Here is a 21504-nt window from a genome sequence, read left to right as displayed (position 1 = left end):
CAACCCAAAGTTTACTGACACAGTACTGTGAAGTTTGTTAACATAATTTATGTGCAGTAGATTGAAGCAGTGATTCTCAACCTCAGGGTCAGGACCTCTGATAAAGTACCAAAATAAATCTGAGGGGTTGAGAATGGATTAACAGGACATTAAAGGACAAAATAATACACGTATAACTACTAAATTATGTTAATGTTTTCTAATTTTTGCTTTTTGTATTTTAATTACAGTGTGTGTGTGTAATTGTTCATCTTCAAGTCCGTAAAAACTATTCAGATAAAACATCCCATTTCTCTCTGACCTGACCGTAAACTGAGGACATATGCAGCCTCACCTGTGATGAGGTGTAGAAAGTAACTTCGTTTTAAGGAGTGAGAAGTCAAAAAGGTTGGGAAACACCAGATTAGAGTATTGTGTAAAAGAGGTTTATACAAAATGTATTACATTTGCTGTGTTAAAAGGTGATGGATACAGATTAATCAATATTTTTTTAGTGCTGTGTGTTTTTCTTCTGTCTTTGTTTGATGAGTTTTGTTCATTGTAGTTTATGTAACAGTGTAAGCCTGGAGGGCCAGTGTGCTGACTTTTGTCTGGCTCCTTGGCTGGGACCAATGTGGTAAGGTCGAACCTACCAGGGGCCACGGACGGGGTCTTAGAGGCATGCAAGCCTCTCCACCCCAAAAAGGTAACAGCACTTAAATCACAGATGGTCTTGTATAACAGTACTGTCAAACCTGTTCTGCTGTACTGCTCAAAGAGTTGATGAGTGGTCAAAACAGACATGATGAGAGTGGAGGCCTTTCACAATGGAATCCCCAGACAAATATGGCAGATCTTCTGGCCAAACAAAATCTCCAACCTTCAACTGTACAAGAAAACAGGTAGCTGGAGCATCACAGAAGACGTCACACGCAGACGTTTGAGATGACGAGGCCATGTGCTAAAAATGGAACAGGGCCGGATCACGAGAGTCACTTTAAGATGGACACCATAAAGCAAAAGAAAATCCAGATGGCCGAAGTTGGAGTTGGAAAAGATGAACCTGTCATGGGGAGAGGCGCAACATGCTGCCAAAGATTGAATGCAATGGAAAGAGCTCATTGAAGCCTTATGTCCCATAGGGCATGAAGAGGAGTAAATAAATTGTTTAATGAGTATTTTGCAAGTTATTTATGTGTAGCAAGGTTGGCTGGGCCACCTTTAAGATCAGTCCACCTTAAGAGAGCCTAATTAGGTTTGATTGTTACTACTTGGAAGTCTTATCTCTGCTGTCCCTTTATGTCAAATTGGTAAAAATGACTGTCTGAGATGGTTCCAGTCCTCACCCTCTGGTCACAAATGCATGCATTTCTAAAAAGGACATGTTATTTGCAGTGTAATTATATATTTAAAACCAAAGATTTTGCCAGAGATCTATAGTTTTATAGCTCTGTTCTTTTTGGAAAATTATTATTTTGGAACATGGGTGCAGCAGCAGTGGAAAAATGGGCTGGTTTATATCAGTGCTCTGATCAGGTAAACAGTCATGTGCAAGATAACATCAAATACACTGACCTGACACTAGATGGCACAACATGCTTACAACTAAACTTGTTGTTGCAGTTACACTATGTCTATTATGCAACAGGTCCCTTATCTGCCCCTTTACAACAGAGCTGCTCATGTGCATTATGTAACTACATTCCAACTCATAATGACTTTGAAGAAGAGACAAGGAGGTGCATTCACCGCCTTTTCTTTCCAACTGTGCTCAAAACCTGCCAGCTGAAGTTGGATTAACTTTCCTGTACCTGTGGATTTGGGTAAGTGAAACTATAAAACTTTGTTATGCACATGTAAAGACATCCCAAGTGTGTTTTGTTGGTCTGTGCAAGTCTTGCTAATTATGTATGTGTGAAGCTTAACAGAAAGTAATGCTTGTTAATAGTCATGGCTTTTGGCCTCAAACTGTTATCTAAAAGATACAATGTGAGAGGTTTAGAGGGAAAAGAGGGGGGCATGTCTTTTTAAGTAAAACTAGACCTTGTTACTATTGGGTTCAAATACTTTAGGGAGTGAAAAGTACAATATTGCCCTCTAAAACGTTGTGGAGAAGAAGTAGATGAAGTAGCACTGAATTACAAAATACAAGTACCTCGCAATTGTACTTAAGTCCAGTACTTGAGTAAAAATATTAAGTTATTTTCAACCACTGCATTTCATGTTATAGAATGACTGTAGACACAAACATGCGAACCACACAGGCAGTAGACTCACAAGTCAGTCTTTAAACGCTTTGCTTAACTAAAGACTGATGACTTTCTCCCTGATTTTGTGTTTAGATGGGCGGACTCTTAAAAAACTCCCTACATTACAGAACCAATAGTAAATCTGCAAGAGCAGTCCTTCGGTGGCTCGCTGAACTCTTGTGCTTGTAAACATAGTCCGACTAGAAACACGTGTAGCGGTACAAAATGGCTCAGCCGCGCTCACAGAAAACGCCGTCTGAGTTAGTGGATGTTTGTTGCGTTTGCAGTGACACATTCTCGCCAACTAAAAGAAATAAACATAATCTTTTACAAGGCCATGACTCATCCGTCCAGCCAGACCATAGAGGGAATCGCCTTGTTGTTTACAAATACTTTGTACGTAGAAAACCAGCAGAGCTTTTAGCTATATATATATGTATATATATATACATATATATATATATATACATACATATTACATTTTTCACATCACTCTATCACCGTTTAGACTAATCCGATGTTTGTAAAGTCTATAAACACAATGATTGAACAAACATTACTATTTCGGAGTGCACGTTTAGCTGGGCTAACCGTTAGCTGTTAGCCCTGTTAGCCGTTAGCGGTGTCTGTAATAGGTAATAACTCAATAAACGGTCCGTGAAAAAAATATTATTTCGAGTGGATATCTTAGTTACAACATGATTGAGCTAGCAAAGCAGTTTTGTGTTGCTATGCGTGGTATTTATTCAGTTTTGGGAAATCACGATGTCTAGAAAGCATCAGTGGCTGCAGCTGACAGGGACAGCTAACAGCAGCAGCAAAGCTAACATCAGGACGTCATCTGTTAAAAGCCTCCCGTTGTCGGATACGGCATGAAACTACTCCAGTTAGCTCAATCATGTTGTAACTAAGACATCCGCTGGAAAAAATATTTTCTTCACGGATGAGCACACGTTTGATCCCTTGAGTTTAATCTCTCGGCATCCATTTTCAAGCTCTCTGTGTGTTTGTTTCTTTGCAGACGAGTAAAGGGGAGCGCACGTTTCCGAGAAGGTATGTCCTTTTCAAAAATGCAAGAGGTGTTGCTTTGTTGCCGGCCATTTTCGCCGGTGTGTTGTCTGGTGGCAAGACTACACAGGCAGTACTCTCTCACTGTTTTGTTTTTGTGCATTTGTTAAGGTCTCTGATGGACGTCAGTAAGAAGATGCCTCACTCTTCTCTCATCACATTTGCCCTACTGTTGATTCAACTATCCAGTGTCACTGGAGGCAAAATCCTGGTGTTCCCATTGGACGGGAGCCATTGGATAAACATGAAAGTGCTCATAGAGGAACTGCATGCCAAAGGCCACGTGGTCACTGTGGTTCGGGCGTCCGATAGCTGGTACATCAGTGAAAAGTCTCCTCTCTACACCTCTGTCACTGTTCCCAGCCCTGGTGGATTTGACGAAAACCTTTTTGAAGACTTATTGTCTCGACAGCTGGAGATCTTGTTTAAAGGTAGACATTCATCTGTTTGGTCTCAAATCTGGACTCGTATTCAGATGGAGCGGCTGGTTGTGGACCAGTTCTCTCAGCTCCACAAGGGGATGAGTGAAATGATCATTCAGATGTTTGAAGATGAAAAGCTGATGCAGTCTTTCCATGAAGCCAAATATGATGTGGTTTTGACTGACCCTGGCATCGGCGGAGGGACAATACTGGCACGTTGGCTCCAAGTTCCTCTTGTTTATAACGTCAGATGGACCATTCAAGGTGAAGCTCATTTCGTTCTGGCCCCCTCACATTTGTCATACATTCCTTTCACTGCAACAGAGTTGACTGATAAGATGACCTTCCCTCAAAGAGTAAAGAATGTTTTGAGTTACATTTTTGGGATGTACACAATGTCGTGCATCACAGAACCTCATTACAAACCTTTAGTTGAGAAGTACTTTGGTCCCAGTGTGGATTACTCAACATTTTTCCGCGATGCAGATATATGGCTTATGAGGAATGATTTTGTCTTTGAGTTTCCACGTCCAACAATGCCAAATATAGTATACATGGGAGGATTTCAGTGCAAGCCCCCAAAGCCACTCTCTGCAGACCTGGAGGAGTTTGTCCAGAGCTCTGGAGATCACGGGATCATTATGATGACCTTAGGAACATTAATCGGGAAGCTTCCTCCGGATGTTGTTGAAGAAATAGCTGCAGCCTTTGCCCAGCTGCCTCAGAAGGTTATATGGAGGTATATGGGACAAAGGCCAGCCAACCTGGGCAACAACACATTAATAGTTGACTGGCTGCCGCAGAACAACCTTTTAGGACATCCCAAAACTAGAGTGTTTGTGACGCACGGAGGCACTAACTCAGTTCAGGAGGCAATTTACCACGGAGTTCCTGTAGTTGGACTTCCCTTATTCTTCGATCGGCCTGATAACCTCTCCAGAATCAAAGCAAAGGGAGGAGCTGTGATTGTGGACATTGCAGAGCTGGACAGACACATCTTTGCTGATGCCCTGATGACAGCTATTCACAATTCCTCCTACAGGGAAAACATGCAGAAACTCTCACGGCTGCACAGAGATCAGCCCATGAAGCCGCTGGACCAGGCGGTCTTTTGGATTGAATATGTCATCAGACATAAAGGAGCGCGTCATCTGCAGGCCCAGTCCAACAAAATGTCCTGGTTTGTTTACAACTCTGTTGATGTCATCGCTGCTTTGTTGGCTTTAGTTGTGCTTGTTACATTCACCTGCATTTTAATTGTAAGGTTGCTGTGGAGAATTTGTTTTGTTGGGAAAAAAGTTAAACATGAGTGACATGAAAAATAAAATGTTCAGTCAGTCCAATTGAAACTGTGTCAGCTAGTATGACTGATTGCACTTCAATATGTATTTGTCTCCCAAAACATGTTGACAAAGGATCAAGGCAGGAGCTGCAGGCAGAGGAGCCAAAGCAGTAGGAGAGAGATCTAGCATTGAAGGATTCAGAGTTCTTCAGTCTTTGTCAGATCAGAACCCAGACGTGAAATAGACTTTGTCTGAAGTTCTTCCTTTCCAGGTTGGTTGGAGGCCACATTCAGCATGTCTAGCTCAAGCTTGTGGCCGGTAGGTATGCATCCAGTTTATAGTTTGATTCTGATTTCTTCTCAATGAATTTATCAATTTGGTAACACTTTCTATGAAGACCATATCATGCATTATGAGGGTGTTATGGGGCGACGCACATCCGGCTACAGCGCAGTCTACAGTGTAGTGTATAGTGTATACAGCTACACAGAGGTACTGCATTGATGCAGCACAGATGTATAAATTTTGCTCAACACGGGCACAGCTTGTGTATGTGAGCTTCAAGAAGAGAAGTTTGCTCGTGCATCAAAATCGGAAAAGCTCCACATGACATCTTAAAGTATTTTTTAAATTTCATTTACTGTTATCCTCTTTCAAATTTTGAGTGTGTGATTTGGAGCACTGATCTGACCCCAAAGATCAGGCCTGACCCAACATGAACCTGCACAATTTGACCTAAGCCTGAACCAAGGCAGCCATTTCGGGCCTGAGCTCGATTAAAGACCTGAATTTCTGCTGTAACAATACATTGTATTTTACATGTTAACTATTTTCAAATATTAAAACATTTATTACAAGCTGAGGGCTAATGTGTTTTGTTGCACCACTTCCTTCTCTTCCTTCTGTTATTTTAAGTGTCTGTCATCTTGTGCATGACAGGTTTGGCAGAGTGGGCTCCCACTGCTGGGGAGGCAGAAGCAAACACTGCCAACCAAGTTGCCTTGCCTGTTCTCCACTATATTGCTCCGTTGTTGCGTCACTTTTCTTCCCCTTGTTGCAGCCAACAAGTAGCAAACAAAAAACAGGTACCCTGGCCAGAACCCGTCCTGTTTCAAGCCTGGATAAATAATAAGAAAATTCCAGGCCAGCCCGGACTCGGCTGGTTGGGTTGGGCCCAGTCAGACAGGGAATCAGATCTCTGGTGTGACTCTCTGTGTTCAGTGTAACATGTTTCCGTCTTATGTTATCTAAAGAATGTTGAGCGTTATAAACACAGAAAGGGTGGTCAAAACAGTACTCGATGATATCTCAGTACCGTTTGGGATTCTGCTTGATTGTCTGATTCAAAGATCAGAATACTTTGTAAATGTTCTTGTCTAAAACATCAAAGTTCTTATACAGTGTACAAATGAATTCACAGTTTCTCAGACTTGTAGGTTTCTGGCACTTGACTGAATGTTTAAAGGAGACTCAGCTATCAGGGCATTCCCCTAAGAGTCAATAATTAAATAAAACTGGCTTAAACTTTCAAAAATGGACCTCAATACTTTGTGATTCCTTCTCCATGGAGTCCCTCTAGGCCCAGTTGTGAATGAAACTAGACACTTACCTTCCATTAGTGACCCAAAGGTCATATGGACAGTTTTTGGAAGAAAGTTTTGGTTAATGAATTAAAATATACCACACTGTTAAATATTATTAAATATTAATTCAATCCACATGAACTGAATATGATACTTAAAAGATTTTGTGAAATTCTGTCGTCTGTTTTTCTACGAAGGAAATAAATGTGGATTCCCTAAAAACTTAAAAATAAATTGGTGTATTAATAAGAAACAATTTCTTCAGTTATTAAAAATAAAAAGATAAATAATTGTCATTTAAAATGTTTTTTATTTATTTCATTGTGATACAGCAAATGCATAGCTTACATGAAAAAGGAAATACATGTAATATATTGTTATTTCGTGTTTGATTTCTGTTTAATTATAGACGTTACAAGTTTTCAGACAGACCAAAGTGTAAAGTCAACAGTAAAAGCACCACAAAGTAATTACATAGACGAGTTAAAGCAAACTTTAATTTCACAGTTTTTACTTGGATGAAAAGATGGAATATACAAAATGAAACAGATATAATAAGTATTAGCTTTACAACTTTTATGTTTACAGCTCTTGTTTCAGTTAAGATTTTGTAGAGAGTAAAGGAAATTTCTTGCTTCATTCTTATCACAGAAAATCAAAATCAAAAAGATTCACATCATCACAAATAATGATGATCAAGAAATAGTCATGTATTAATTATTTCATATGATTGTACACAGACGGCTTTTAAAGTTGAAGTAGACAATGTTAAAAAAGATATCATTATTTAAGTAAAATATTTCTTGTAGATAGTTCTTAAAAGCCTCTTGATGTAATGTTTCTGCAGAACTTGTTTATTTACACAACACACACACAAGTACACACCTGTCTCCACTGTCTAAGTTACTGACATGACGTGGCCTCCAGATGAAGAAGTTGGAATTAGACATGCAAACTGATTTTAGATAAATTTCTTTTGATGCAGATTGAACTTTATTATATTTCACCAAAATGGCCCACTTAATTGCCAGACTTGTTACTTTCAATACAACAATGTGATTAATGACGTTGTTTCTCAGCTTTATCCATGATATCTTTTAATAATGATTTCTACAGTAGGCACTTCTTTAATCATAACCAAAGCCTTCGGTCTCCTTCATTTTTGAAATTATGTCCATTTTATCTTTTTATCCTTTAATTTCTTAAAGTCGATCGTGATCGGCAGCATCCCTGCTGTCGTTAACTTGGTGACTGATAACTTCCGCAGCTTCCTGTTGGCAGCAGCACTTCAAGATCAAATACACTACGATGATCAATATGATCAGCCCCATTCCTACGCACTAAAACACAGACCAAAGAAAAACAAAGAAAAAGACACATGAAATTAAGATGATTATCAACACTGCAACAAATCTTGTAGAAAGTTGGTCAGTTTTCCACTGATGTAGCTCAACAACTGCTGCGTGCATTACCAAGAAATGTTAGAAAGTTATTCGTGGTTCCTTGACAATGAATTCCACTGACTTTGGTGATCCTCGAAATTTTCTGTTAGCACCACCATGAGGTTAACAGTTGAGGGTTTTGGGCAAATGTTTCAACAACTGTTGAGTATAGCCGCATACATTTATGCTCTTAAAGCTACTTTCACCTTATTTGCATTTCACACAGCACTTAGAAAAAATTTGAACATCCATAACTCCACCTCCCTCCGAAGGCCTACTCCCCCTCCTCCATTACGTCCTCATTACGTCTATGATAGATGTAGGCGTTGGCAAGGTAACGTTAGATACACGGAAGGGGAGAGCGAGTGTAACGTTACAATCATGACAGTCAAACGCAACCCCGAATTTTTAAAAGTCAGTGATGACTGATGAGTTTTAGAATAAGGTGACAGTGCTAACAGCACTAATGTTAATAGTAAGTGAAAACGCGCAATGGTAACGGGGGCAAATGCGTCCTGTATAAGTTTGCGCATTAAAAGTGCTTTTTTTCGCCACTGACCGGTTCAGATCGCCAGTGCTATGAGTGCTATGAGTGGAGTCAGCTGTCAGTCAGTGTTGGAGCAGAGAGGGGGAGGGCTGCCCCGCTGGGTACTGTAAGTGAGTATGTGTGTATGAAGTGTGTGTGTTACGCTAGAAGAATCAGAGTTTGGGACGGAGTCTTTTATGTGCTACCCCCTGGAGTGTTACCAGAGTTTCATCTTGGTACAGGGCTAGCAGAGATACTCCACAATCTCAAAGTAGAATTATTCACTGAATTTTCGACCGATTTCCAAACGGTTTGATTTGTTAAAAACGTCACATGTGTAGCTACAACACAGGATGCTTGGATATTTTAAAAAATGCCAGTTTTACTACTCAAATACAAATTCTACTTAATGTTTTCAGCAGACAATCCCACGTATTACACAGCTGCTTACTAGTGAAATAACTAATTTGAGACATAATTTCGGTTAGAATGTAATTTTATTTCATCTATAAACTGCCTCTGGTCTGATAAAAAAACAGACCTTAGACTGCAGTGATTGACCAGTTAGAGGATTAATGATAGATATTGGATGTATTTAATATGTACATTCAAACAAATAACAGCATGTGATGGAGCCTGTAAGATCCTGCAGACTGACGGTCTGCTGTTCACAAAGGGTAGAGACAGCTGATTTTATACCTACAATAATAATAATCATAATGAGAGTGATAATGAAAATCATAATAATGATAATAATAATAATACAATAATGATAATAGCAATAATAATAATAATAATCAAATACAATATATACCCTACAAGCAATTGTCTAAATAAAGACCTGAGCACACCTGAACATTTTCTGGGTTTCTTTTGTTCTATTTATGTCTGTATCTGTCTGTCTGTCCTCCATGTCTGAAGTTTGTAACAAACAACCCGCGTCATTCCTCTATAGATAATGCGCTGTAGGAGCGAGTGGCACTGTACCAAAATGGCCGCCGTGTAGGTGCATCGCTCCAATCGGCAGCAGCAGTCAACGCGACGTCTATGTCTATGACTCTTAGCATATTAGCATGCTAACATTTAGCTCAAAGCACCACTGTGCCTGAGCTTCACAGAGCAACTAGTATGACTGTCAAAAAGGAAGAACTAAAGCATTGTTCCTTAGCATTCAGAGAATTTGACCAGCTCTTATCATGGCTGCCACTTAGATACTTCCAGATCATTTCACTCATTAAGGAACCTTCCTAAACAAAGACTGCTGCAGCGTATGGGACATCAGATTGTTCCTTACCTGAGACACGAAAAACCAATGCTGAGTCTCGTTCTTGTAGTCCAACTCTTGTGATGAGGTGAGGTTGGCTGGTTTGCACCATTTCTGAGGAGCTGCTTTGTCAATTTCCACGTAACTGCCTGACCAGGTTGTCTTCATACAGGCAACACAATGGCCATCCCACAACACAATGATGATCCAAAACATGGCAGTGACAAAGCTGGAAGCCACAGTTTTCCAGATCTCCTTTTGAGACATCCCACACTTAAAGTCTTTAATGTTCATCATCAGCAAAAAGACCACAACTGCAGGAACAATTAAATACACAATTGCAAACACAGCATTCAAACCATATTTGCAAGGGCATGCAAACTCTTTTTCAATGAACTTCTCCAAGCAAAGAAGGATGGTGCCAAAAAAAGCGCTTGACACAAGAGCGCTCTTTTTAAATTCACTTCTCACGTGAGAGATCAAGGCTGGTCTTCCTTCTCTACTTGCTGTAGAGGCCATATCTTGCAGCTGTGCCATTGTTAATTCTGCAGAAAGAGAAGAAAAGAAAGAAGAAATGAAAAATCAGAGATCATGTGAATTCCTGAGCACAACAGTAAAGTTGAATGTGCCCTATAAAATTATACTATAATATGATCCAAGTTCAGCATCACATGTTGTCATTTGTTTCTCTGATCTGTGAAATCTAACATGTTGATCCAACAGTTTGTAGCATTACTATTATGACTCTCACGTGCACTTCCTGCAGTCTGCAAACTGACTAACCAGGACACAGCGAGCTTCGTTTACATGTGGGCTAACACTTGGTCATGCCATATAGCATACAGCTGTCCCACCCTCTTGCAAGTTGAAGAGCGGTGGACTTGAACCAACTGTTCACTGACTTGTCTTGAGATATTCTGGTGCTGTGTCTGCCTCAGTTAGAGCTACAGTCCCCCCTGAGTCACTGACTGCTGTTTCGAAACACACCTGGTTAAAATGCCATTCAGGATAGTTTGTGTAAATATTAGACGTTGACTGAGTAGATTTTCAAATGCTGACATAAAAAGGATCGTTTGGTACAGGAGAAAGCCTGTAGCTGGGTGATTGGCTGATATGATCCCCACCCCATGGAGGAAATTTGACAGTGTCGGAAATAAACAATGTCTGAGTTAATTAGAAACTGACTACCTGTTGGACTGACCATCCATGTTGCCCAACTGATAAAATTTAATCACCCATCAAAGACCATCTTAGACTGTTTGTAGAACATATTCAAAATAAGGTGATTATTTGCAGATGATTGCTTTGCCCTCAAACACACAGCCTGGTATCAAAGCAGATGGGAAAAGTCTGTTGTTCACCAAACAACATGTTAAATATTTTAAATGATATATGCAACATAGGCCTATAAGGTGACTATTTCTTTCAGTACTTATCAAAAACATAAAATGTATTTTTCTTTCTTTTTTGGTAATCAGTTATGAAGTACTTACTTATCAAGATCAGCTTGAGTCCTTGTACGAATGCCACAGTGACGAATTTTTTCTCTCATTCTGGTACGAAAACATCCTGTCAAGGGGAGTGGTGCTGAAACATCCTGTTGAGACCAGCTTTCACTTTCAACATCTCATTCACTTTATCAGTCTGATTGTATTCCAGAACACTGCAGGACTTTTATCAAACACTCTGTAAAATCAATTTATTAATGTCTTTTGTTTCAAATGTACTGATTTAAACTGATTTTGGTCAGAATTCATAAAATCTGTAGTGAGTCTCTCACATTAAGGTTTTTGGTGTGTAATCACTGCGTGATCTGGTTAAAGTTTAATGCACATTGTAGTGTTCTTATAGTGTGCAGTGTCTTATTTGAAAAGGCTGAATCTCACCTGTCGTCATAAGATTGTAGCTGTGAAATTAAGCCACCACCTGTTTGCAATCACAGTGATATAGCTGCAGAAGCAGAGCTGCCTCGTGTCCCACAGTAACAGGCAGCAGAGTCTCCTGCCTCTTTATGGTGAACAGATAATCTGCGTTTGATGAGGCTTGAATCGATCTGAAGAGAATCCCGATCCACGGCTGGGTGAACTGAGAAACCATTTTATACCACCTGACATAGTATCCATAATCAGTGTTGCAGTCCAGAACAACTTCTGAGCTTGTAAAAACAGTAGGCGTCTGGGTCAGCACTATCGCTGCATCAAAATCTGTCAACATACAAAAAAAAATACATGAGTGAAACGTTTCTGTGTGCAAATACGGGCTGTTAAAGAAATGTGAGGGATATCTTACATGTTAGAGCAGTGATGGAAGAGCGAAGGTCCCCAGCATGTTGTTGGTGTGTGCTGAGAGTGGCCTCGTAACTTGTAAAGTGAGGTTACTGCTGACAGACTGAAGGGTTTGGAGTAGAGTTCAACCAATTTATTGATTGGACGTTATAGTGAAATAAATGTCAGCTAAACTTGTCAGTCAGTAAATCTGACTGAAATACCTTTCAGTTTAAAATCTTTACTTTCCACATCTTAACTGCACTCAGTAGAATACAGATCTCCACCAGGTGGCTGCCCAAGCTGGTTGTGGCCACTCAAGACAGTTCCTGAAATTCCCACCTGATCTCATCCCTACTCGTCATATTTTGCCACTTGGGCAAACGACTAAAATGACGCCAAGGGCAGCCTTTTGCATTGTATCTTGATGCAGAAGGGGTCGGTGGTTAGGTTTAGGCAACAATACTACTTGGTGATGGTTAAATAAAGACTGCGAATGGTGCTTAAGAGCCATCCTGCTTTGAGTGGCACAAATGCAGCAGTAAGACAGAGTTGACAGTTTGGGTTTGGGGAGCAAAACTACTTCGTTATGGTGAGCCAAAATTGCAGATGTTGCCAAAAAACACCTGGCTTTGATTGCCACAAACACAGCTGGAAGGCAGCTGCGTGTCACACACTGTCCAAATGTATCACAATCAGTCCAATGGAAACTGTGTCAGCTAGTATGATTGATTGCACTTCAATATGTATTTGTCTCCCAAAACATGTTGACTAATGATCAAGGCAGGAGCTGCAGGCAGAGGAGCCAGAGCAGTACGAGAGAGATCTAGCATTGAAGGATTCAGAGTTCTTCAGTCTTTGTCAGATCAGAACCCAGACGTGAAATAGACTTTGTCTAAAGTTCTTCCTTTCCAGGTTGGTTGGAGGCCACATTCAGCATGTCTAGCTCAAGCTTGTGGCTTGTGGGCATGTTGTGTTAATGGCACGAAAATTCTGCTCCTCCCCTTTCTCCAGTTTATAATTTGATTCTGATTTCTTCCTAATGAATCAGTCAATTTACTACAAATTCACTCAACACGGGCACAGCTTGTGTGTGTGAGTTTCCTGCATTGAAAACGGAAAATCGGCATGTTAAAGCAAACTTCCAATTACAGAAATAGCTCCACATGACATGTTGATGAAAGTGTGGGGTTTTTTGCATAGAAAAAACTGTTATCGTCGTCAAATTTTGATTGTGTAATTTTGTGCTCTGATCTGACCCCAAAGATCAGGCCTGATCCTACATGAATCTGCACCGTTTGACCTGTGCCTGAACCAAGGCAGCCATTTTGGGCCTGAGCTCCATTAAAAACCTGAATTTCTGCTGTAAAAAATATACTGTATTTTATATATTATATATTTTTAAATGTAAATGGATGACGTGTTTCGTTGCACCACTTCCTTCTCTTCCTTCTGTTATTTTAAGTGTCTGTCATCTTGTGCATGACAGGTTTGGCAGAGTGGGCTGTGCTCTGGTGCATCTAATGTGCAAGGCCCACGGCGATGTGGCATGCAGATAATGATCACTGCTCTTTGCTGCATGTTATGTGCGCCTCTCCCACTGCTGGAGAGGCAGAAGCAAACACTGCCAACCAAGTTGCCTTGCCTGTTCTCCACTATATTGCTCCGTTGTTGCGTCACTTTTCTTCCCCTTGTTGCAGCCAACAAGTAGCAAACAAAAAACAGGTACCCTGGCCAGAACCCGTCCTGTTTCAAGCCTGGATAAATAATAAGAAAATTCCAGGCCAGCCCGGACTCGGCTGGTTGGGTTGGGCCCAGTCAGACAGGGAATCAGATCTCTGGTGTGACTCTCTGTGTTCAGTGTAACATGTTTCCGTCTTATGTTATCTAAAGAATGTTGAGCGTTATAAACACAGAAAGAGTGGTTAAAACAGTACTCGATGATATCTCAGTACCGTTTGGGATTCTGCTTGTTTGTCTGATTCAAAGATCAGAATACTTTGTAAATGTTCTTGTCTAAAACATCAACGTTCTTATACAGTGTACAAATGAATTCACAGTTTCTCAGACTTGTACGTGTCTGGCACTTGACTGAATGTTTAAAGGAGACTCAGCTATCAGGGCATTCCCCTAAAAGAGTCAATAATTAAATAAAACTGGCTTAAACTTTCAAAAATGGACCTCAATACTTTGTGATTCCTTCTCCATGGAGTCCCTCTAGGCCCAGTTGTGAATGAAACTAGACACTTACCTTCCATTAGTGACCCAAAGGTCATATGGACAGTTTTTGGAAGAAAGTTTTGGTTAATGAATTAAAATATACCACACTGTTAAATATTATTAAATATTAATTCAATCCACATGAACTGAATATGATACTTAAAATATTTTGTGAAATTCTGTCATCTGTTTTTCTACGAAGGAAATAAATGTGGATTCCCTAAAAACTTAAAAATAAATTGGTGTATTAATAAGAAACAATTTCTTCAGTTATTAAAAATAAAAAGATAAATAATTGTCATTTAAAATGTTTTTTATTTATTTCATTGTGATACAGCAAATGCATAGCTTACATGAAAAAGGAAATACATGTAATATATTGTTATTTCGTGTTTGATTTCTGTTTAATTATAGACGTTACAAGTTTTCAGACAGACCAAAGTGTAAAGTCAACAGTAAAAGCACCACAAAGTAATTACATAGACGAGTTAAAGCAAACTTTAATTTCACAGTTTTTACTTTGATGAAAAGATGGAATATACAAAATGAAACAGATATAATAAGTATTAGCTTTACAACTTTTATGTTTACAGCTCTTGTTTCAGTTAAGATTTTGTAGAGAGTAAAGGAAATTTCTTGCTTCATTCTTATCACAGAAAATCAAAATCAAAAAGATTCACATCATCACAAATAATGATGATCAAGAAATAGTCATGTATTAATTATTTCATATGATTGTACACAGACGGCTTTTAAAGTTGAAGTAGACAATGTTAAAAAAGATATCATTATTTAAGTAAAATATTTCTTGTAAATAGTTCTTAAAAGCCTCTTGATGTAATCTGTTTCTGCAGAACTTGTTTATTTACACAACACACACACAAGTACACACCTGTCTCCACTGTCTAAGTTACTGACATGACGTGGCCTCCAGATGAAGAAGTTGGAATTAGACATGCAAACTGATTTTAGATAAATTTCTTTTGATGCAGATTGAACTTTATTTTATTTCACCAAAATGGCCCACTTAATTGCCAGACTTGTTACTTTCAATACAACAATGTGATTAATGACGTTGTTTCTCAGCTTTATCCATGATATCTTTTAATAATGATTTCTACAGTAGGCACTTCTTTAATCATAACCAAAGCCTTCGGTCTCCTTCATTTTTGAAATTATGTCCATTTTATCTTTTTATCCTTTAATTTCTTAAAGTCGATCGTGATCGGCAGCATCCCTGCTGTCGTTAACTTGGTGACTGATAACTTCCGCAGCTTCCTGTTGGCAGCAGCACTTCAAGATCAAATACACTACGATGATCAATATGATCAGCCCCATTCCTACGCACTAAAACACAGACCAAAGAAAAACAAAGAAAAAGACACATGAAATTAAGATGATTATCAACACTGCAACAAATCTTGTAGAAAGTTGTTCAGTTTTCCACTGATGTAGCTCAACAACTGCTGCGTGCATTACCAAGAAATGTTAGAAAGTTATTCGTGGTTCCTTGACAATGAATTCCACTGACTTTGGTGATCCTTGAAATTTTCTGTTAGCACCACCATGAGGTTAACAGTTGAGGGTTTTGGGCAAATGTTTCAACAACTGTTGAGTATAGCCGCATACATTTATGCTCTTAAAGCTACTTTCACCTTATTTGCATTTCACACAGCACTTAGAAAAAATTTGAACATCCACAACTCCACCTCCCTCCGAAGGCCTACTCCCCCTCCTCCATTACGTCCTCATTACGTCTATGATAGATGTAGGCGTTGGCAAGGTAACGTTAGATACACGGAAGGGGAGAGCGAGTGTAACGTTACAATCATGACAGTCAAACGCAACCCCGGATTTTTAAAAGTCAGTGATGACTGATGAGTTTTAGAATAAGGTGACAGTGCTAACAGCACTAATGTTAATAGTAAGTGAAAACGCGCAATGGTAACGGGGGCAAATGCGTCCTGTATAAGTTTGCGCATTAAAAGTGCTTTTTTTCGCCACTGACCGGTTCAGATCGCCAGTGCTATGAGTGCTATGAGTGGAGTCAGCTGTCAGTCAGTGTTGGAGCAGAGAGGGGGAGGGCTGCCCCGCTGGGTACTGTAAGTGAGTATGTGTGTATGAAGTGTGTGTGTTACGCTAGAAGAATCAGAGTTTGGGACGGAGTCTTTTACGTGCTACCCCCTGGAGTGTTACCGGAGTTTCATCTTGGTACAGGGCTAGCAGAGATACTCCACAATCTCAAAGTAGAATTATTCACTGAATTTTCGACCGATTTCCAAACGGTTTGATTTGTTAAAAACGTCACATGTGTAGCTACAACACAGGATGCTTGGATATTTTAAAAATGCCAGTTTTACTACTCAAATACAAATTCTACTTAATGTTTTCAGCAGACAATCCCACGTATTACACAGCTGCTTACTAGTGAAATAACTAATTTGAGACATAATTTCGGTTAGAATGTAATTTTATTTCATCTATAAACTGCCTCTGGTCTGATAAAAAAACAGACCTTAGACTGCAGTGATTGACCAGTTAGAGGATTAATGATAGATATTGGATGTATTTAATATGTACATTCAAACAAATAACAGCATGTGATGGAGCCTGTAAGATCCTGCAGACTGACGGTCTGCTGTTCACAAAGGGTAGAGACAGCTGATTTTATACCTACAATAATAATAATCATAATGAGAGTGATAATGAAAATCATAATAATGATAATAATAATAATACAATAATGATAATAGCAATAATAATAATAATAATCAAATACAATATATACCCTACAAGCAATTGTCTAAATAAAGACCTGAGCACACCTGAACATTTTCTGGGTTTCTTTTGTTCTATTTATGTCTGTATCTGTCTGTCTGTCCTCCATGTCTGAAGTTTGTAACAAACAACCCGCGTCATTCCTCTATAGATAATGCGCTGTAGGAGCGAGTGGCACTGTACCAAAATGGCCGCCGTGTAGGTGCATCGCTCCAATCGGCAGCAGCAGTCAACGCGACGTCTATGTCTATGACTCTTAGCATATTAGCATGCTAACATTTAGCTCAAAGCACCACTGTGCCTGAGCTTCACAGAGCAACTAGTATGACTGTCAAAAAGGAAGAACTAAAGCATTGTTCCTTAGCATTCAGAGAATTTGACCAGCTCTTATCATGGCTGCCACTTAGATACTTCCAGATCATTTCACTCATTAAGGAACCTTCCTAAACAAAGACTGCTGCAGCGTATGGGACATCAGATTGTTCCTTACCTGAGACACGAAAAACCAATGCTGAGTCTCGTTCTTGTAGTCCAACTCTTGTGATGAGGTGAGGTTGGCTGGTTTGCACCATTTCTGAGGAGCTGCTTTGTCAATTTCCACGTAACTGCCTGACCAGGTTGTCTTCATACAGGCAACACAATGGCCATCCCACAACACAATGATGATCCAAAACATGGCAGTGACAAAGCTGGAAGCCACAGTTTTCCAGATCTCCTTTTGAGACATCCCACACTTAAAGTCTTTAATGTTCATCATCAGCAAAAAGACCACAACTGCAGGAACAATTAAATACACAATTGCAAACACAGCATTCAAACCATATTTGCAAGGGCATGCAAACTCTTTTTCAATGAACTTCTCCAAGCAAAGAAGGATGGTGCCAAAAAAAGCGCTTGACACAAGAGCGCTCTTTTTAAATTCACTTCTCACGTGAGAGATCAAGGCTGGTCTTCCTTCTCTACTTGCTGTAGAGGCCATATCTTGCAGCTGTGCCATTGTTAATTCTGCAGAAAGAGAAGAAAAGAAAGAAGAAATGAAAAATCAGAGATCATGTGAATTCCTGAGCACAACAGTAAAGTTGAATGTGCCCTATAAAATTATACTATAATATGATCCAAGTTCAGCATCACATGTTGTCATTTGTTTCTCTGATCTGTGAAATCTAACATGTTGATCCAACAGTTTGTAGCATTACTATTATGACTCTCACGTGCACTTCCTGCAGTCTGCAAACTGACTAACCAGGACACAGCGAGCTTCGTTTACATGTGGGCTAACACTTGGTCATGCCATATAGCATACAGCTGTCCCACCCTCTTGCAAGTTGAAGAGCGGTGGACTTGAACCAACTGTTCACTGACTTGTCTTGAGATATTCTGGTGCTGTGTCTGCCTCAGTTAGAGCTACAGTCCCCCCTGAGTCACTGACTGCTGTTTCGAAACACACCTGGTTAAAATGCCATTCAGGATAGTTTGTGTAAATATTAGACGTTGACTGAGTAGATTTTCAAATGCTGACATAAAAAGGATCGTTTGGTACAGGAGAAAGCCTGTAGCTGGGTGATTGGCTGATATGATCCCCACCCCATGGAGGAAATTTGACAGTGTCGGAAATAAACAATGTCTGAGTTAATTAGAAACTGACTACCTGTTGGACTGACCATCCATGTTGCCCAACTGATAAAATTTAATCACCCATCAAAGACCATCTTAGACTGTTTGTAGAACATATTCAAAATAAGGTGATTATTTGCAGATGATTGCTTTGCCCTCAAACACACAGCCTGGTATCAAAGCAGATGGGAAAAGTCTGTTGTTCACCAAACAACATGTTAAATATTTTAAATGATATATGCAACATAGGCCTATAAGTTGACTATTTCTTTCAGTACTTATCAAAAACATAAAATGTATTTTTCTTTCTTTTTTGGTAATCAGTTATGAAGTACTTACTTATCAAGATCAGCTTGAGTCCTTGTACGAATGCCACAGTGACGAATTTTTTCTCTCATTCTGGTACGAAAACATCCTGTCAAGGGGAGTGGTGCTGAAACATCCTGTTGAGACCAGCTTTCACTTTCAACATCTCATTCACTTTATCAGTCTGATTGTATTCCAGAACACTGCAGGACTTTTATCAAACACTCTGTAAAATCAATTTATTAATGTCTTTTGTTTCAAATGTACTGATTTAAACTGATTTTGGTCAGAATTCATAAAATCTGTAGTGAGTCTCTCACATTAAGGTTTTTGGTGTGTAATCACTGCGTGATCTGGTTAAAGTTTAATGCACATTGTAGTGTTCTTATAGTGTGCAGTGTCTTATTTGAAAAGGCTGAATCTCACCTGTCGTCATAAGATTGTAGCTGTGAAATTAAGCCACCACCTGTTTGCAATCACAGTGATATAGCTGCAGAAGCAGAGCTGCCTCGTGTCCCACAGTAACAGGCAGCAGAGTCTCCTGCCTCTTTATGGTGAACAGATAATCTGCGTTTGATGAGGCTTGAATCGATCTGAAGAGAATCCCGATCCACGGCTGGGTGAACTGAGAAACCATTTTATACCACCTGACATAGTATCCATAATCAGTGTTGCAGTCCAGAACAACTTCTGAGCTTGTAAAAACAGTAGGCGTCTGGGTCAGCACTATCGCTGCATCAAAATCTGTCAACATACAAAAAAAAATACATGAGTGAAACGTTTCTGTGTGCAAATACGGGCTGTTAAAGAAATGTGAGGGATATCTTACATGTTAGAGCAGTGATGGAAGAGCGAAGGTCCCCAGCATGTTGTTGGTGTGTGCTGAGAGTGGCCTCGTAACTTGTAAAGTGAGGTTACTGCTGACAGACTGAAGGGTTTGGAGTAGAGTTCAACCAATTTATTGATTGGACGTTATAGTGAAATAAATGTCAGCTAAACTTGTCAGTCAGTAAATCTGACTGAAATACCTTTCAGTTTAAAATCTTTACTTTCCACATCTTAACTGCACTCAGTAGAATACAGATCTCCACCAGGTGGCTGCCCAAGCTGGTTGTGGCCACTCAAGACAGTTACTGAAATTCCCACCTGATCTCATCCCTACTCGTCATATTTTGCCACTTGGGCAAACGACTAAAATGACGCCAAGGGCAGCCTTTTGCATTGTATCTTGATGCAGAAGGGGTCGGTGGTTAGGTTTAGGCAACAATACTACTTGGTGATGGTTAAATAAAGACTGCGAATGGTGCTTAAGAGCCATCCTGCTTTGAGTGGCACAAATGCAGCAGTAAGACAGAGTTGACAGTTTGGGTTTGGGGAGCAAAACTACTTCGTTATGGTGAGCCAAAATTGCAGATGTTGCCAAAAAACACCTGGCTTTGATTGCCACAAACACAGCTGGAAGGCAGCTGCGTGTCACACACTGTCCAAATGTATCACAATCAGTCCAATGGAAACTGTGTCAGCTAGTATGATTGATTGCACTTCAATATGTATTTGTCTCCCAAAACATGTTGACTAATGATCAAGGCAGGAGCTGCAGGCAGAGGAGCCAGAGCAGTACGAGAGAGATCTAGCATTGAAGGATTCAGAGTTCTTCAGTCTTTGTCAGATCAGAACCCAGACGTGAAATAGACTTTGTCTAAAGTTCTTCCTTTCCAGGTTGGTTGGAGGCCACATTCAGCATGTCTAGCTCAAGCTTGTGGCTTGTGGGCATGTTGTGTTAATGGCATGAAAATTCTGCTCCTCCCCTTTCTCCAGTTTATAATTTGATTCTGATTTCTTCCTAATGAATCAGTCAATTTACTACAAATTCACTCAACACGGGCACAGCTTGTGTGTGTGTGAGTTTCCTGCATTGAAAACGGAAAATCGGCATGTTAAAGCAAACTTCCAATTACAGAAATAGCTCCACATGACATGTTGATGAAAGTGTGGGGTTTTTTGCATAGAAAAAACTGTTATCGTCGTCAAATTTTGATTGTGTAATTTTGTGCTCTGATCTGACCCCAAAGATCAGGCCTGATCCTACATGAATCTGCACCGTTTGACTTGTGCCTGAACCAAGGCAGCCATTTTGGGCCTGAGCTTGTAGTGTAAAAGTTAAAACCCTCATCAGATATTAAACCATATAAACTGGATAAGATACAAAATAGTTATATAACCATGTTAGTGTGTAGACTTTTGCAAAGACTAACCCTGCATTCGTGTGTAATATGCAATGTAACGGTGTGAACTCTTAGTGACATTTTAGTTATGAACTCTTATTGACACACATAATCATCACGCGCTGTGTAATGATATAATGCACTAACCTACACTCACATGATGTTGTGAACTTACAATGACACTTATACAAGTTACCACGTGCTGGGTGAAGAAGATAGCACACTCACATGATTGTACTGCTTAATGCACTTAAGAGTTTACATAAAGGTCACACACACAC

General features: G+C 39.7%; 2 long non-coding RNA genes and 1 pseudogene across 4 annotated transcripts; 1 reads left to right on the top strand and 2 right to left on the bottom strand.

Annotated features, from left to right (window-relative positions):
• Positions 1-1642: 1642 nt before the first annotated feature.
• LOC117262815 (UDP-glucuronosyltransferase 2C1 pseudogene) lies at positions 1643-5067 on the top strand (annotated as a pseudogene). 2 transcript variants are annotated; one of them, XR_013491608.1, is made up of 3 exons: positions 1643-1802; positions 3250-3281; positions 3408-5067. The product of XR_013491608.1 is annotated as a UDP-glucuronosyltransferase 2C1 pseudogene, transcript variant X1 (transcript). The 2 variants fall into 2 exon arrangements; XR_013491609.1 differs by lacking the exon at positions 3250-3281 and having other exon boundaries at positions 1644-1802.
• Positions 5068-6874: 1807 nt separating this feature from the next.
• On the bottom strand, positions 6875-11452 carry LOC117262145 (uncharacterized). The gene is made up of 3 exons (XR_013491610.1): positions 11310-11452; positions 9847-10361; positions 6875-7924 (listed from the first exon to the last, which is right to left on the bottom strand). It is a non-coding gene; the product is annotated as an uncharacterized LOC117262145 (long non-coding RNA).
• A 3143-nt stretch (positions 11453-14595) lies between these two features.
• Positions 14596-19174, bottom strand: LOC144463462 (uncharacterized). The gene is made up of 3 exons (XR_013491607.1): positions 19032-19174; positions 17569-18083; positions 14596-15647 (listed from the first exon to the last, which is right to left on the bottom strand). It is a non-coding gene; the product is annotated as an uncharacterized LOC144463462 (long non-coding RNA).
• Between the last annotated feature and the right edge of the window lie 2330 nt (positions 19175-21504).

Source organism: Epinephelus lanceolatus, chromosome 5 (assembly GCF_041903045.1).
Source record: "Epinephelus lanceolatus isolate andai-2023 chromosome 5, ASM4190304v1, whole genome shotgun sequence".
Lineage (NCBI taxonomy): Eukaryota > Metazoa > Chordata > Actinopteri > Perciformes > Serranidae > Epinephelus > Epinephelus lanceolatus.
The sequence above is the reverse complement of the archived record's forward strand: the minus strand, read 5'-3'. Positions and strand labels throughout refer to the sequence as shown.